At 37.8% G+C, this 15,156-nt stretch overlaps 1 non-coding gene across 1 annotated transcript; it reads left to right on the forward strand.

The window, feature by feature from the left end:
• Positions 1–1,287: 1,287 nt before the first annotated feature.
• Positions 1,288–1,359, forward strand: Trnam-cau (transfer RNA methionine (anticodon CAU)). The gene has a single exon. It is a non-coding gene; the product is annotated as a tRNA-Met (tRNA).
• Positions 1,360–15,156: the final 13,797 nt, after the last annotated feature.

Consider the following 15,156-nt stretch of genomic DNA (forward strand, 5'->3'; position numbering starts at 1 on the left):
CAATTTCATGCTTTTAGCTTTCTCAATGTGCTATGATCCTATCACTGTCTGGACCATTTGTAAAGGGTTGGAGGGGGGAGAAAGTACGGGGTATCTGGGAGATCAATTTTTTAAATGCAGCTATAAAAAAAAAAGGTAAACGACCTGAATTCAAACTCAATGGCTAAAGCCTCCTCTCTGTGTATCTTCTAGTACACAAATCATGTGCTTATTAAAATTGTAGGTTTTATATTTATATATTGTTATTTTCAAACGTTTCTCTCTACAAAGTATAAAGGGAACTAATTCAACTTATACCATTTATTACAATTTCTTTCCCTTGTTCGAGATACCAAAAAGAATAATTAATTACTAATAGTTAATAACCTAATTGGTTAATATTTTTTATTGATTCATTCGTTGTCAGGTACAACAAACAAATGTGTACAATTGCAGTTTAATTCGAGATTATATTTGGGTGAAATAACGTGAACAACCATTTTTACAATTCAGACAGACAGACAGACATAGTGAGCTGATGATACTAGCTTTGTGACAATCTAAATTATGGTACTTGTTGGAGGACTAGAATATCCAGGAATTTGAACAAAAGTCTTTATATGTCCTTATAGGTCCATTACGTCCACCTGTTAACCTTTTTTTTTTATTTCAAAACGACTTCCGGTATTGTGAGATTTCAAAAGAACGGATAAAAAAAATGTATTTTAAAATATATTTTCCACAAACTTATATCAACTCACTCTGTCTGTCTGTCTGTCTGTCTGTCTTGTAAAAGGTTTGTAAAGTAACACCGTCTACAAGAAACCAAAAATGTTTTCATTTCATTTTGTTGTTAAATTTGAAAGAGGATACACTAACAACAAAACAGATTTACGACCGCATGTTTATGTATTCCAACCCCAGTACCGTACTTTAGCAAGTACTCGTGGGCAACTGGTTTAAGAATATGGTGCTGGCTTCTCTAATTAATGGTATATAATTAATTTTTCATTTTTTTATAAAGAAAAAGATAAATATTACAGTATGGATATGTATGGCTGTAAATGTGCAGTTCTTTCTTATTTAATTTTTATTTTTTTTTATTTTTATATATTTTATTTTTTACATTTGGCTTGTTAAAAGAGCTAACATCGACGACCCCCTTGTAGGAGGATCCAGTGTTGTGAGTCTACGTTTGGTCAAGAAAGGAAATGAATAGGAAGGAAAAAGGCTAACACAAAACGTGAACCTCGATCTAGCTACTCAGCCAGAGTAAAGTCTTTGAAAATACAAGACGTAACTCCACGGAGCAGAGTGGCGCAGCGGAAGCGTGCTGGGCCCATAACCCAGAGGTCCGTGGATCGAAACCACGCTCTGCTATTAAATTTTTTTTTTCTAAACTTTACTTTCTTTTACTTTATTATTATTATATTTACTTGTTGCGATACCGGTACTAATGGTTAGGAGGGTCCCTTTTGATCATGGGCCTTTGTTCATTAACACCATTTTAGCTACGCTACTGTGCCAACCACAAAACAATTATTACTGCCATAAATACAATACAACAACCAAATGCACAATTCCTACACACGCAAACACAACTCCTACATCTACATATACAGGTCCCACTTACACATACATAATTCCTGCATACACATCCACTATTTCTTCATACACATAGACAATCCCCACATCCACAATTCCTACATACACATCCACAATTCCTACATATACATCCACAATTCCTACATACACATACACAAGTATTACATTCATATGCACAATTCCTACACCCATCTATTACATCCGTAAATGTTTCCATTAAAGGCCTTTAACGTGTAAACCAAATTCTGGCAACTGCCGCCAAAAAAATTATGAGCAAAATTTTGTAAACACTACTATACTAGAGAGCAAACCAAAACAAACTAAAACAGAACAAAACCAAACAAAACACAAAAAACATAAACTATACTAGTCTAGGTCAAAAACGAAGATAATTAAAAAAAAATAAGAAAATAAAAAAAATAAGAAAAAAAAAAGAAAACACAAAACAAACAAAAATGACGATACTGCTTGCTTGAATGACGTGATGGTTGCTTACAAGTAAGACGTTAAGACAGGACGTCACTCATGTTGTCTTACCGCAGACAGGTCGCTATGATAGCCGACTGACAGACAGGACATTTCCACGACTTGAGCAAAGTATACTCCGTCAGGACAGATCCCCCCCCCCCCCCCATATCAAACGCTGTCCTGATCGATTGTCAAATGTCAGGCCTTGGGAGGAAGATCTGGATAAAATGTTTCTGTTTATGTGTATTTATGTGTGTGTATATGATTAATATGTGTATGCCAGTGTGCTGAACACATGCATGCTTGTAGTTTTGTAATAGTAAAAGTTGTTTTTCCATACAGGAAATGTGTGTCCAAGAGACTTGATGCTTTGTTTCAACACTTTTAAACCTGCAAGAATAAATAGCTTTAAAAATAAAGGGGCAATAAAAGCCTCTGCGGGTCACTGGTTCTCACGGATGTACTTAAAAGAGACAGTTATATAACATAAGATGCTGATACGCATCAAGAGACTATTAGCTATTGTTTTTAAAATGTTAATATTTATGCGCATACAATTTTCTCACCTATATTTGAAGTAAATAAATGTAGGCTACACGGGGTTTTTTTTGGAATATCAAAAGTAGCTGTTACACCAACGAATAATTACTTATACCAACGAACAAGAAGCTGTTATACATATGAACAAGTTACTGTCACTATGACGAATAAGAAACTGTTGCAGCAACCAACAAGAAACTATTAGAGTGCTATTAAAACCAGTGACTAGGCAGAATTTAAGTCATTGGTTAATAAGCATGACTGAATGCATGACGCGTAGGACGTAATCATCTTCTTTTTTGAAGTAACGTCTGTATTATATAAGATAAGATAAGATAAAACTGTTGCACCAACGAACGAATAGGTTGCGGTTACACAAAAGAACAAGTAGCTTTTTTTTTTTACCAGCAAAGAATTTTTATACTAACGAACAAGTAGCCTTTCTGTCAACGAACACTCATTAACATTTTTCATAGCTTAAATCATTTTACAGCAACATACAAACTCTTTGTCGGGCAGGATCCTTGGCTGGCTATCCTCTTAGTAGAAGGAAAACTCTGAATTCAAACCTCCATAACCTTGTGGCTATACCCAAATATGGGAAAGGCTTCGGGAGTCAACCCTGAAGAAAAACGAGGAGTCGGCGACCCTAAGTCAGTTTACATCCCAGGGAGCCTGGGATACATCTGACCCTAAACTGTGTCGGCTTTTGAAGAGGGAGGAACTGATAAGTGAGCAACTTCATTTCAGCCATAGCTAGTGCCAAGGGGTTCTTATCCTATCTCTGATGATCCAAAGACGCTTCTAGGCTGAGGGATGACATATACAGACTCTTTAGGACAGTTTACTTGTAAAGCTTTACCATTACTTCTAGTCATCAGCGGAAGATGTAGTTTGTAAACGCTACAAAAGAGAGCTGAAGGGAAAGAACTATCTCCTAGCACTTAACTTATCCTTTAGTAAGCTTCGTTCCACCATGTTCCTCGTTGGCTATTTGCCCCGAACTGAGTCTTGAAGATCAAGCTGTAGAAAAGGAAATAAATCAAAAGAGTTAAAACAATGTTCTTCAATCTGCATGTTTTGGCTGGTTTGATACAACTGTCATTTGTTTAACCTTTTCCTAATAACATACATACACACACATAGGCCTACAAAAAATCTACCACACACACACACACAACTAACGACATTCGTAATAATATTAATAATAATTATTATTATTATTATTATTATTAAGCCTACAACCAACCCCTTCCCTCTTTATGTTTCGAAAGAAAAAAAGATTAGCTTGTTTCGTTCCATTATGCTCTGACAACTTTTGAACAAAGTCTGACCTGCTGTTTGATTTATTTTCTCGATTTCTCGATTCTAATTTTTCTTTTCCTCACATCCGGAAATTTTTATTTTTTTTTGTTTTGTTCTAATTGAAAGCACGTGTCGACAAAATGTCGCAAGGACAAATTGAATCCGAACGTCCACACCGGGTTAAATTCACAACAAATTTGAGTGTGTGAAACAAATAATTTTTTTTTATACATTGGGAAAAAAAAAAGGGGGGGGGGTATTTTTTTTTCCTTCTGGGCACCTTCAGCAGCAATCACATAAATTTTCTCTGGGAATGAGCGACGATTTCTCTCCCCTTGTCCCTAATTATGTGAGTCACAGCCCTTGCCGTGTCTTCGTCAGTTCAAATCTGAATTTGTTACACGCCATGGCTTCTGGGAGTTCTTCCATTACTTGGAAAACAAACTATTTGCTAACGCCTATGTTTGAAAAAGGCGCAGTCGTTAAGAACAATATTACGGGATATGGTTTCACCTAGTTACATTTTAGTATTGAACTTCTGATAGTATTCCTGTAAATAAGACCTGAGTTGTATGCAGCACTGCCAGGCGTTTCAGACGTTCTATCATGGCTCACTTTTTTCGTTTGACTTAATCTTTGTGACTCCCAGTGGGAGTGTAGGGCAATCCCCAACTAAAGTCGGGTACACTTTAGAGTTGGATGGACAGGGGAGTCCTTAAAATCCCAAAATTAACAATCCCAGTTTTCACCGAGATTCGAACCAGGGGCTTCTCAGTTTGGATGCTTTACCCCTCAGCCGACTCGCGGTCTGTCGTAGTGCTAGCCACATGACACCCTGCTCGTTAGCCGTTGACCTTTACTTCGTCTGTGCCATAGATCGCAAGGTCTGAAAGGGGTATTGGGCCGCAACAGTACTTCGATATTGGGCCGCAACAGTGCTTCGATATTGAACCACAACAGTGCTTCGATATTGGACCGCTTCTAGACATTTACTCCCTGTTGGTTCCATATACATGCTGTCTTGTTCTTTATTCAGCATTTAACAATGAATTTTTTAGTATTTTTCTAAAAATACCTTTATTCAAGTTGAAATTTCATGGAGGAACATGGGTGGGTGGAACCAGGGTGGAAGGAACCTGGTAATACCCGGATATCAAAAGCGGGCCTTTAAGCGGCTCTAAGGATTTCCCAATAAATTGTGTAATTGATGTATATTGTTATATCCCTGTGACAAGAGGGACAATAAGGGTAGCTAATTTTTTTTTCAATAAGAGTTAGTCCCCTTTAGTACTTGATTTAAGTCCCTGTTAACTATTTACAATTGCCACTGTCTCTTGAGTCTTTGAGCTGACCAGTGTATTTTGAACAAAGTCTCTATAATGTAACACTAATACATGTGTTGTTGTGCTCTTACTGTGTTACTCAAGAGGAGTGCGCCACTGTTATGGGAAGAGTGTTTCGATGACGAGGTAAGTAGACTTTATTTATTTGTTAGTAATAAGTTGGATTATGTAGATAGTATATGTCTACTTAGTCTCTTATCCTCCCCTATATATATATTTTGTGTGAAAGACATCTTTTGTTTTGATACGAGACAGTAGTGTGTCTCATGGATGACGTCATTTAATTGTCATGACATGTATTATATTATTGTAAACCATCGTTTTGGTTTTTGAAAGAGACACTATTGTGCCTCGGTGATGCTGGTTCTTTGATTATTTTAAACTGAACCTGTCCTACTATTTTGATTTGCTCTATAAGTAGAACTTGTGATTAATCTTTGGACTCGAGGTCAAGTTTTTAAAAGTTGTCTTTTCTTTAAAAGTGTTTTTTTTTCATGTTCTTGTTTTTAATGTCGTAGCTGTCAAACATTAATGATTAGATATGCTAATTATTATTAATGAAGTTTGATATTTCTAGGTTGAAACCTAGCCTTTCCTCTGAAGAATAATATGAGGTCTGGGTTTAAACTTAACCTTTAGGGTTAAATACTGTTTCACCGACATTACGAGACGCAAATCATCACATTTTACATCATCCTGTCTTCATCTATGTCACCTGTCTTGTCATGTCAGATGGCCTACTGTCCTAACTGTCTTCATCTACGTCCACTGTCTTGTCATGTCAGATGGCCTACTGTCATAACTGTCTTCATCTATGTCACCTGTCTTGTCATGTCAGATGGCCTACGTCCATTTCTGTCACATGGCATCTCTACTAGCTCGTCCACCTCCCTCAGTCCCGCTCCACGTCTTCCCACCCAAATACTGTGAGCCCTCCTCTCTAGGAACCCCCCCCCCCTCCCACCTCCCACTTCCAGATCGAAGAAAGAAGCAACAGTGATTACTGGAGTGTAATTAAATCTGACTTTATCTCCGCGCGCCCCGTCCATCTTTCTTGCTCTGACGCGCCCAAGTGTTTTCGCCCTGTCCGTTGCCCCCCCCCCTTTTTCGCTCCCCCACCGCCCCCTTTTCCTTAGCTACGCTCCCTTCTCTGCTCAACGTGAGAGGCTTCTTTTGGGGCTCCAAGGAGATAAGGGAAAGTTAATCTGTGACCAATGGTCTGTAGAATGGTCATCAGACAGACTCGGCTCTAGCAACCGAAGTCTAAGAATGTTCAACTCTTGTTATTATTCCTAGACTGTCTTAGAGTCTTATTCTACATTTAATAGCATGCACTAGCTTATTATGATCTAAATCTCGACGGGGCAGTGCTAGTTAGAGTGTAGTTTTAGAATAGTGACGTACGACTTAATTACATTTCGAGATTGCATAATTTACAGGCAATAAACAACAGATAAGTCAGTTCCTTAAGGAGTTGCTTGACTTGTGTTTGACAGCCTAGCAGTGTTGAAGGTACATCTTACTTAGACTTAGATCCTCCAGCGCCGTTCTGTGCGCTGGGCGGTAAGCTGTCTCCAGAAGGATCTCCGCAAAGATCTTTTACTGGCTATGTCAGAAGCCTCTGAAGGTATATGTACTTTAAACAACGTTGGACATCGACAGTATTTCATTCTGTTAGTATAATATTTCACTGACTTAAAAGCCGTTTCTCAGAGTTCATAAACACATCAACTTGCTTAGTGTTTTTTAAAATCGAGTTCACCTTTGCTTCAGTAGTTCAACAAGACAGCAAGGCCACAGTAAACAAACAGATTAACGGGTCGTTAACTTTTCTATAATTTAAACCAAAACACGTTCATTTGTTCCTCATGTTTGTAATGTTTTTCTGTGTTAGATTCCTAGAGCCTTGACTGTCTTTATATATTTAGTAGGATTGCAATCATGTAAGAATTACGTGATCTTGAATAAGTTCGGTTTGATTTCGTGTCAGTCTTTGGTGTGGAGCTGAGAGATACGATACCTACCTGTAGTTTATTACTGACGTCATTCTACTCCTCAACATCGGAAGGTCTATGGGAGTTTTTGTCACTGCTAAATAAAGAGTTGTAACGTTTTAATCTGAATGGAACTAAACATAACTTTTCGTAGCTTTATTTATGCTTTAAACTTATATACCATCTTGACAGCTTTAAGGTGATGACAGCTCTTTCTTCACTGTTACCGTTAAGTCTACCCGACAAAATAGTCGTCTCCCCAGAGCATTATATCTGCAAGCCTGTTCTCGCCCTATAAGGTTTTCCTCACTCCAAGAATGTTCAGATCCCATACATATCGTTTAGGGTCTAAGCCAGCTTCGTTGTTTATTGCAGTCACTTTTATTTACCACCCATAATTATCTGGTGGGGTCTGGACATAAGATTTGAGAATGGTGTTGTCCTTACTCTTCGGTCTACTCTTTTTATTGCCAAAAAAAAAATCAGAAATTCTCTATTAGATTGCAATGGCTTCTATGCAAGAAATGATTGCTAGCCATCAGCCAAATCTTCTTCTTTCTCCAACTTAGTAAGTAGATTTCAGTCTCAGAGAGGCCATGGTGTGGATGTTGAAGTCGGAGTGCAGTTTGGTGCAAATGTTGAGTGGTGCGAACGATAATGACGCCCAATGTAGAAAGTCGGCTAAATGACTTAACATAAGTCCAAGCATCTCCTTCAAGTTTTAAAAACTCAACTGACCTCAAATCAGACATAATCATTGCTGACCAACGGATAAGTCAACACTACTGTCCACAACTGTCCACTGTCACGCTGTCACAATTAACGGCCTAACTGTGGTCTGGTTAGAATTAATCTAGATGACACCATTCCAAATTCCAAAGATTTTCTTCTTCCTCTCGTTAAACCTCCATTCTTCACCCCCATTGAACGTCGCCTCTGCTCACATTGACATGCACACACTAACGCACAAACATTCCCTCACTATCTCTCTCACACACATACACATTCGCAGTCAGAGGGTCAAGAAAGAGGAAACCGAAAAAAAAAAGACTTTTTTTTTTCTACTCACGAGTTTTAATCAGTCCCAATCGCACAGGAGGGCTTCTCTAATCCCGCACTGTAATCAAATGGGGGAAAGCCGACTCGTGGGCTCCGTGATGCAATCAAGGTTTAGGCCTTTGGACGAAAGGGGGGGGGGGGGTAAAGGACTAGAAAGAGAGAGGGTGGAAGAATTGGGCAAAGGACAGGGCTACCGATGGAGGGGGTGCAGGGAGGAGATGATGCGATTGAATAAAGCAAACAGGGCCACTGGGGCGCCACACATAAACAAAGGGTGGATGGCGTCACCGGATGACTGCAGCCATTTTTGTGCTTGGTTCTGATTAGTGAAAGACCAATGCTGAGAAAGAAAAAAAAGCACCCGGTTGGGGCGACAGAGAGCGCCCGCACTTGTGATCCCGATTCTTTATTGTTGATAGGAATAGTTTCGACAAATTGAAATCTGATTTTCTTTCAAAGATTCCGCTCATGCATTTGGACAACTTTAAATCTACAAAACAACAACAAAACTAGTTCGTCAGACTTCACGGTGAATCAGAGTCTAAAGCTGTCCTATGGAAAGCAACGATTCCAATGATTTAATTTATATGTAATGAAATATACCCTTTGTCTGCTTCTTAAGGAATGGATGCAGCCGTCAAACTGTGTGTCTCCCACTTAAGGGTAGGGGAAACACTTAGAGACCACATTTTTTATTTGTGCTTCAAATCTAATGATATTATACAGGAATGTTATGTATGAGTACCCTATCAAAAATCTAGAAAAAAAAAAAGGTTGAAAATGTTGTTGCTATGGCAACGGCGGCCATTTTGTTTTGTAAACATACTCTTATATAAAAGGTATCTACTTGTGTATTTCTTATTATTTTCTTTTGAAAATTTGCAGTTTTTCCCAAAACCATCATTTTCGAGTGTTTCCCCTGCCCTTAAGCAAACAAATATTGAGTGACTTCCGGTGTACCTTAATATGTGTAGCGAAATTGTTTAGTATAAGATACTATGTGATATTGAAAACACAATCAATCTAATATAATTAGGCGGTGTTAAGCCATATAGAGCAAGGCGTGGCTTTGTGGTGCAATTATGGACTTTGTGGGGCAATTATGGACTTTATGGGGCAATTGTGGACTTTGTGGGGCAATTATGGACCTTGTGGGGCAATTATGGACCTTGTGGCGCAATCGGAGCTTTGTAGAGCTCTAATTGCTTTGTGATTCAATATAGGAAATAAGAACCTATTTATAACAAGTAGGTGGCGTGCTGGTTGATTGGTAAAGCACTGGACCACCGAACCGAGCATTTCGGGTTCGAATATTGATGAAGACTTGAAATTTAAATTTCTAGATACCTAGGTCGCACCTGATCCAACCCAACTTTAAAGGAAACTTGACATTAGTTCTAGAAACTAAAAGGGGTTGGTCGTTGTGCAGTCCACATCACACCCTCGTTGAAAGTAGGCTATAGAAATGACCTCTGGCTTATAGATGGCAAAGTATGTAGAAGCACTTTATTTTTTTCTATTTTTAGCAGCTAAAAGACGAAAAAATAAAAGGTCTACAAATTACTATTGTTGTTGTTTTTTTCAATTGAAAGATTCTTTGACTGGCCAATGGAGAGACGTGCACTGATACAGTTTCATCTTGATACCGCCAGACTTAATCACGTGTCTAAATGGGGTTAATTAATCAAGATCATTAGATCTGCTTTAATTAATTATGCAAAAGCAGAGGTCAAAACTAATTAAAATGTGTCTTCGCGTGAAACTGACGTCACTGTATCACGTCATGAGCAATGATCTGTGTTGTTTTGAAGTTTAAAAAACTTTGTCAGCTTATGTATCAATATAAAATAAATAGAAATTCCTTTATATGGGACCAATAGTGCCATGTGGCCAACACAAAGACCAACCGCATTTGTCAGGTACCCAGGGGCGTCTTTAAAAAAAAAACGAATTTCGAAATCCCAGTTTCATGTAGATTCTAGACTCTAGACCCTCGGAAGCCAATCGCTTTACCACGTAGTCAGTACAACTGTTGATTGTTTTGTAAAATAATTTCTGTATTCTGCATTTTATTTTTGTCACTAAAGTAACATTTAAAACAGTTTGGTATACAGTTCCTACTGTCGTGAACAAATCCCTATTCAAAGTCCCAATGGAAATCTCAAAGTTGGCAACTGTTCTCACACATTCTGCATATGTCTAAAGAGAAAGATTTGAACGACTTATCATTTCAAAACGTTGGGGTACAATATGTTGAATGTTGCGTTTGCCGAGCGCCCAAAGGCAACTCTAGCGCCTTTTTCAAGATACCCAGCTCCCTCCGAATGTAAACAGAAATCTGACCAGGGCGCTCTAAGTTATGCAAAACAAAACAAAGGGAAAGAACTCAGATTAGAAATATAAATTATTTAAGAACCTGAAAAAATAAGAATAATTCCTGAAACAAAAAGCATAAGCTTAAAATAAAATACAAATACCGCGTATGAAAAACCACAGACCTATATATATTATACCTGGACTGGACAACGGAAATTAATTGCTTATCCGATCGTTATGTACGTAACTCTTTTTCAAGCTGTAAAGGAAGTCGCCTTGAATCTTAGAAAGTCGTGTTGTTGTTTTTTCTGTCTTACAAATTAGTGATCTCTAGTTTTGAAAGTTTCGAAATAATGCAATCCCATTTTGCGGATTATAACTAGTCAGTGATATTAATCACTGAAGTATAAATTTACACATATCTATGATATAAAGCCATTTCCTGTTAGTTTCCATTGAGATAATGTTTCGAGAATCCTAGATCGAAATTATTCAAACCTGTTATTTAAATCATTGTATGATTTTAGATTGTATATTGAAATGATTGATTGCCTAGATCTTTCTAGATCTAGATTTTGAATCTAAAAATTGAAAAATTATAATTATGAGACGAGAGTACTTTTAGTTTCGATGTTTAATTACTAGATCTAGATCTAAGTTTCGATGTTTAATTACTAGATCTAGATCTAAATATTAAATTGTATGTTACATAAGTAAAGGTTTAAAAAAAACAAACAACCATACTTTCTTATAACTACTTTACAAAACAACACCTTATTTCATCTTTTTGAAGGTTTTCAAGAAATTTATGTGTAGTATTAAGACATCTCCATGTCCAAACTAGGTATAATATACATATATAGGTCAATAAGAAAAGCAAAAATGAAATAAAAAAAAAAAGATGTTTTAAGAAGAGTCATTTATTTGTCTCCCAAATCGCTGATGGCGGAAATTTAAGTTTTGTTATGTAATAATACATACACTAGAAATATGTATTAACTACAAGAATAGTTTAAGAAAAACAACGAATTGGCAAAGACTTAATTCACAAACATTTTCCTTAACGGAACACTTTGCTTATTTTTTACGAGAGATTAATGCTCATGGTAGTCTACTGGTTAATTATACCAGTAGTTCGCAGAACACCTATTCAGGCCTCACGGAGCACTAGTGTTCCGCGGAACACAAGTTTGAGAAACACTGGCCTAGAACAAAAGAAAGATGTGTGATAAGAGGAACAAGTCTACATGGGATTATATTGCTAGTATATGACTTGCACAATGAAATTCACACAACTGGAGACAAAACAAAGTAGTAAACAATTTTAAGTTTTTGATAAATAATGTTAAAAATTCTAGAAAAATACACATTATATTTATATGAAGTTTTTTTTTATTGCAAAAATGAGCTAACAAAATTAAATAACGATGTATGCAGAACTCTGAGTATATAATATATATAGCGCTCTGAGCATGCTATAAGCATGAAAGTAGCGCTATATAAAAGCTATATTTATTATTATTATTATTATTATATACCTTATCACATACTAAAATATATATAGGTGTAATAATAAATGAAAAGTTATCATTGAATCCCCATAGACCTAAGGACGAGGGATACGCGTAGGACATTATCATCTTATTTTTAATTAACGTCTGTATTTTATAAGATAAGGCTCTCTAATTCAATGCTTAAATGAATGCAATAACATCTAAAAGAAACATTTCCAAAAAGTTCCACTTGAAAGCTCCATCATCTCAAGCCAAACCAGGATTCAAACTCATTACTACGAGAAAAATTGTTTTCATTTGACCAAATAACTTTCACAATTTTTCTCATGGACTATTTTTTCTCATCCAGAAATTCGTTGCAAAAACAAAAACACAAAATAAAAAAAAATTTCTTGCACTCCTTTTGTCTCTCCCTCCCCACCCCTCTTTTCTGTTTTCCACGTTCATTACAATCACAATCAACGAAAAAGTTGAAAGAAAGAAGGGAGGGGGGAGGCGATGGACTGGGGGGGGGGCGATGGACTGAGGAGGGTGGACAGATGAACTGTTCTGCTTTTTGACCGAGCGCCTGTGTCCAAACATTCAAATGTGTCTTTGATATTGGAGTTTAACCAAGCGTGGAAAATGATGACTCTCGCCTGAGTGGGCTCTGCTGATGGGGGGGGGGGGGGGGGACAGGGCGGTTGTTGATGGTTGTGGGGGGGAGTAGAGCGGGAGACAAAAGAAGTTCATTTGGGGGGGTTACTTTGTAAGTGGAGCTATGACTTCACATTGAAACATCCTCCCAGCTGGAACGTAATAACGAAGAAGACCAGAATGTCTTTATTTAGTCTTTCTCTCTGTCAATCTCTGTTTGGAGACAAAGCTCTGACGTCTCAAATAAATATCTTAGCTTATTATCTACGATTTCATTTAAATTTTATTTTAAAAAAACTCAATTTAGCAAACAATCAACAAAGAATAAAAATGTCACTTGTTTTGTTCATTTGTTTATCCGACGATGATCTCGTGGTCGAAACATTATTGCGATCTTCCTTACACCTCTATATCTACAGTTTATATTTCTTTTAAATCTAAGGCCTCCTTTTAGTCAATAAGTGACTATGTTATCATACTCTAGAACTGAGATACCTGCATGGGCATCAGCTCTGGACGCAATGTATCACCCACTCAGCACTTCCGCCTCTCCATGGAGCTGATCTACCCTAGGGAAGTGCAAGTTTAGGGCAAACCACGCTCTGCCAGGGTGTAGAACTATTTGCAGCAAGCTGTCATAGGGTCGCCGGCTTCTGATTTTTCCTTAATGTCGACTCTCAAAGTTTGGGTATAGCTGCTAAGCTGTAGAGGTTTGAATTCAGAGTTTTCCTTCTCCTAGGTGGGTAGCTAGCCAACTAAGCCAAGGCTACCGAAGCATGCTGGTTTACGCGCCAATAGCGTACCTTTGCCCCTTATAGTATCTGTTCTAATAGTTCTTCTAAATACCTCAATGTATTTCTGTTACAAATTCTTTAAATCTAATGACCCACTTTCCAATTGTACGTCAGTGATTCTAGTATTGGATTTGTGAGACACTTAGTTAGTATTATTAGTGTGTATAGAGACGCACCATAGTTGACGGACTTTGAATACGACATTTAGTGATATCACATGGGCGCTAACCAGCAGGGTGCTATGTCTTCAAACAATAATGCAGGGGCTGGACAGGAGACGGGAAAAGATGTGAAGTGTTTTAAGAACATTGATAGCGCGTTCTGTCCACATAACACTGTGGGACATGAATGTTTGTAGGAGACTATCTTCATAGTATATAGACTCACCATCGCCACGAATCTAACACCCACAGCGGCGGTAGTGTAATGTCAGCTTTGGCGATTTGAAAATACTTGACCCTCAATATAGAGTTGTAGTACATCCAGAAGTAGTAAGTTTAGTGCTAGGAGAAGGAGCAGTATGGTGAGGTACTAAGTAAGGAGAAAGAGAATGGTACATAGACAGAGGATAGAAAGAAAGAGAATTAACGGAAGAGAAATAGGACAAAGATAATCAAAAGAGAAGTAAAGATAAGAGATAGATAGTGTGTATGGGGGGGGGGAAGTATAAGTACATAAATATAAATATATAAATATAGAACATAAAGAGATAAACTAGGTACAGAAGTTTAAAAAGAGGAGACTTAAGAATTTTAGAGAGAGAGAGAGAGAGAAAGAGAGAGATAGAGAGAAAAAAGAGAGAGAGAGAGAACGAAAGAGAGAGAGAGAGAGAGAGAAGCGAGCGATATATCTTTTTTAATTACTTGCAAAGAAAATGAAAATACCATTTAAAAAAAGTAAAAAACACAATTAATAAAAGAGAGACAGAGAGACGGAGAGTGAGAGGCAGAGAGAAAGAGACAGAGAAAGACAGAGAGAGAGACTGAGACAGAGAGAGACAGGGAGAGAGACAGAGAGAGATTATTCCCAACTATTTCACTAACTACTGATGTCCAAGTCAAACATGCTGTTTCATCCTAACCTCTGGGATTAACTCAGAACAGAGGTTTGAAGATAAAAGACCGCATGGGGGCGCTGGGGAACACAGGAGTGAGAGGGAGGGGGGGGGGTTTCCAGCAACAAAGTCCCGTAATGAAGTAATTGTTATTTTATTTCATTAATAATGATTTGACATAATTAACGCCCTTCACGTGGATAAACACACACACTCACAGACACCACTTACACACCTAAGCACGGCTGACATTGGCAGGACGGCTATGTTACTCACGCTTACTTGCTATACAAACAAAACTTAACTTTCGAGCGTTCTACCCAAAGGCCCATCTAGGGAAGTGCGAGATGGGCGGCACCTCCCCCCCCTCTCCCAGACACTGGACAGGAGGCGGCGCTAATATGTACCTCAAAAAATTTGAATAAAATTCATTTTAGCCAGAGAACTTTAATTGCGCAGAAGTTTTGTCAGACTTGACCTAATTAGGTGTAGAGAATGAGCTGGTTTAAACAATCAGCTTTGATGATGTCATTGACAAATTGGCCAGTA

The sequence above is a fragment of the Biomphalaria glabrata genome, chromosome 3 (genome assembly GCF_947242115.1).
Source record: "Biomphalaria glabrata chromosome 3, xgBioGlab47.1, whole genome shotgun sequence".
NCBI classification, from domain to species: Eukaryota; Metazoa; Mollusca; class Gastropoda; family Planorbidae; genus Biomphalaria; species Biomphalaria glabrata.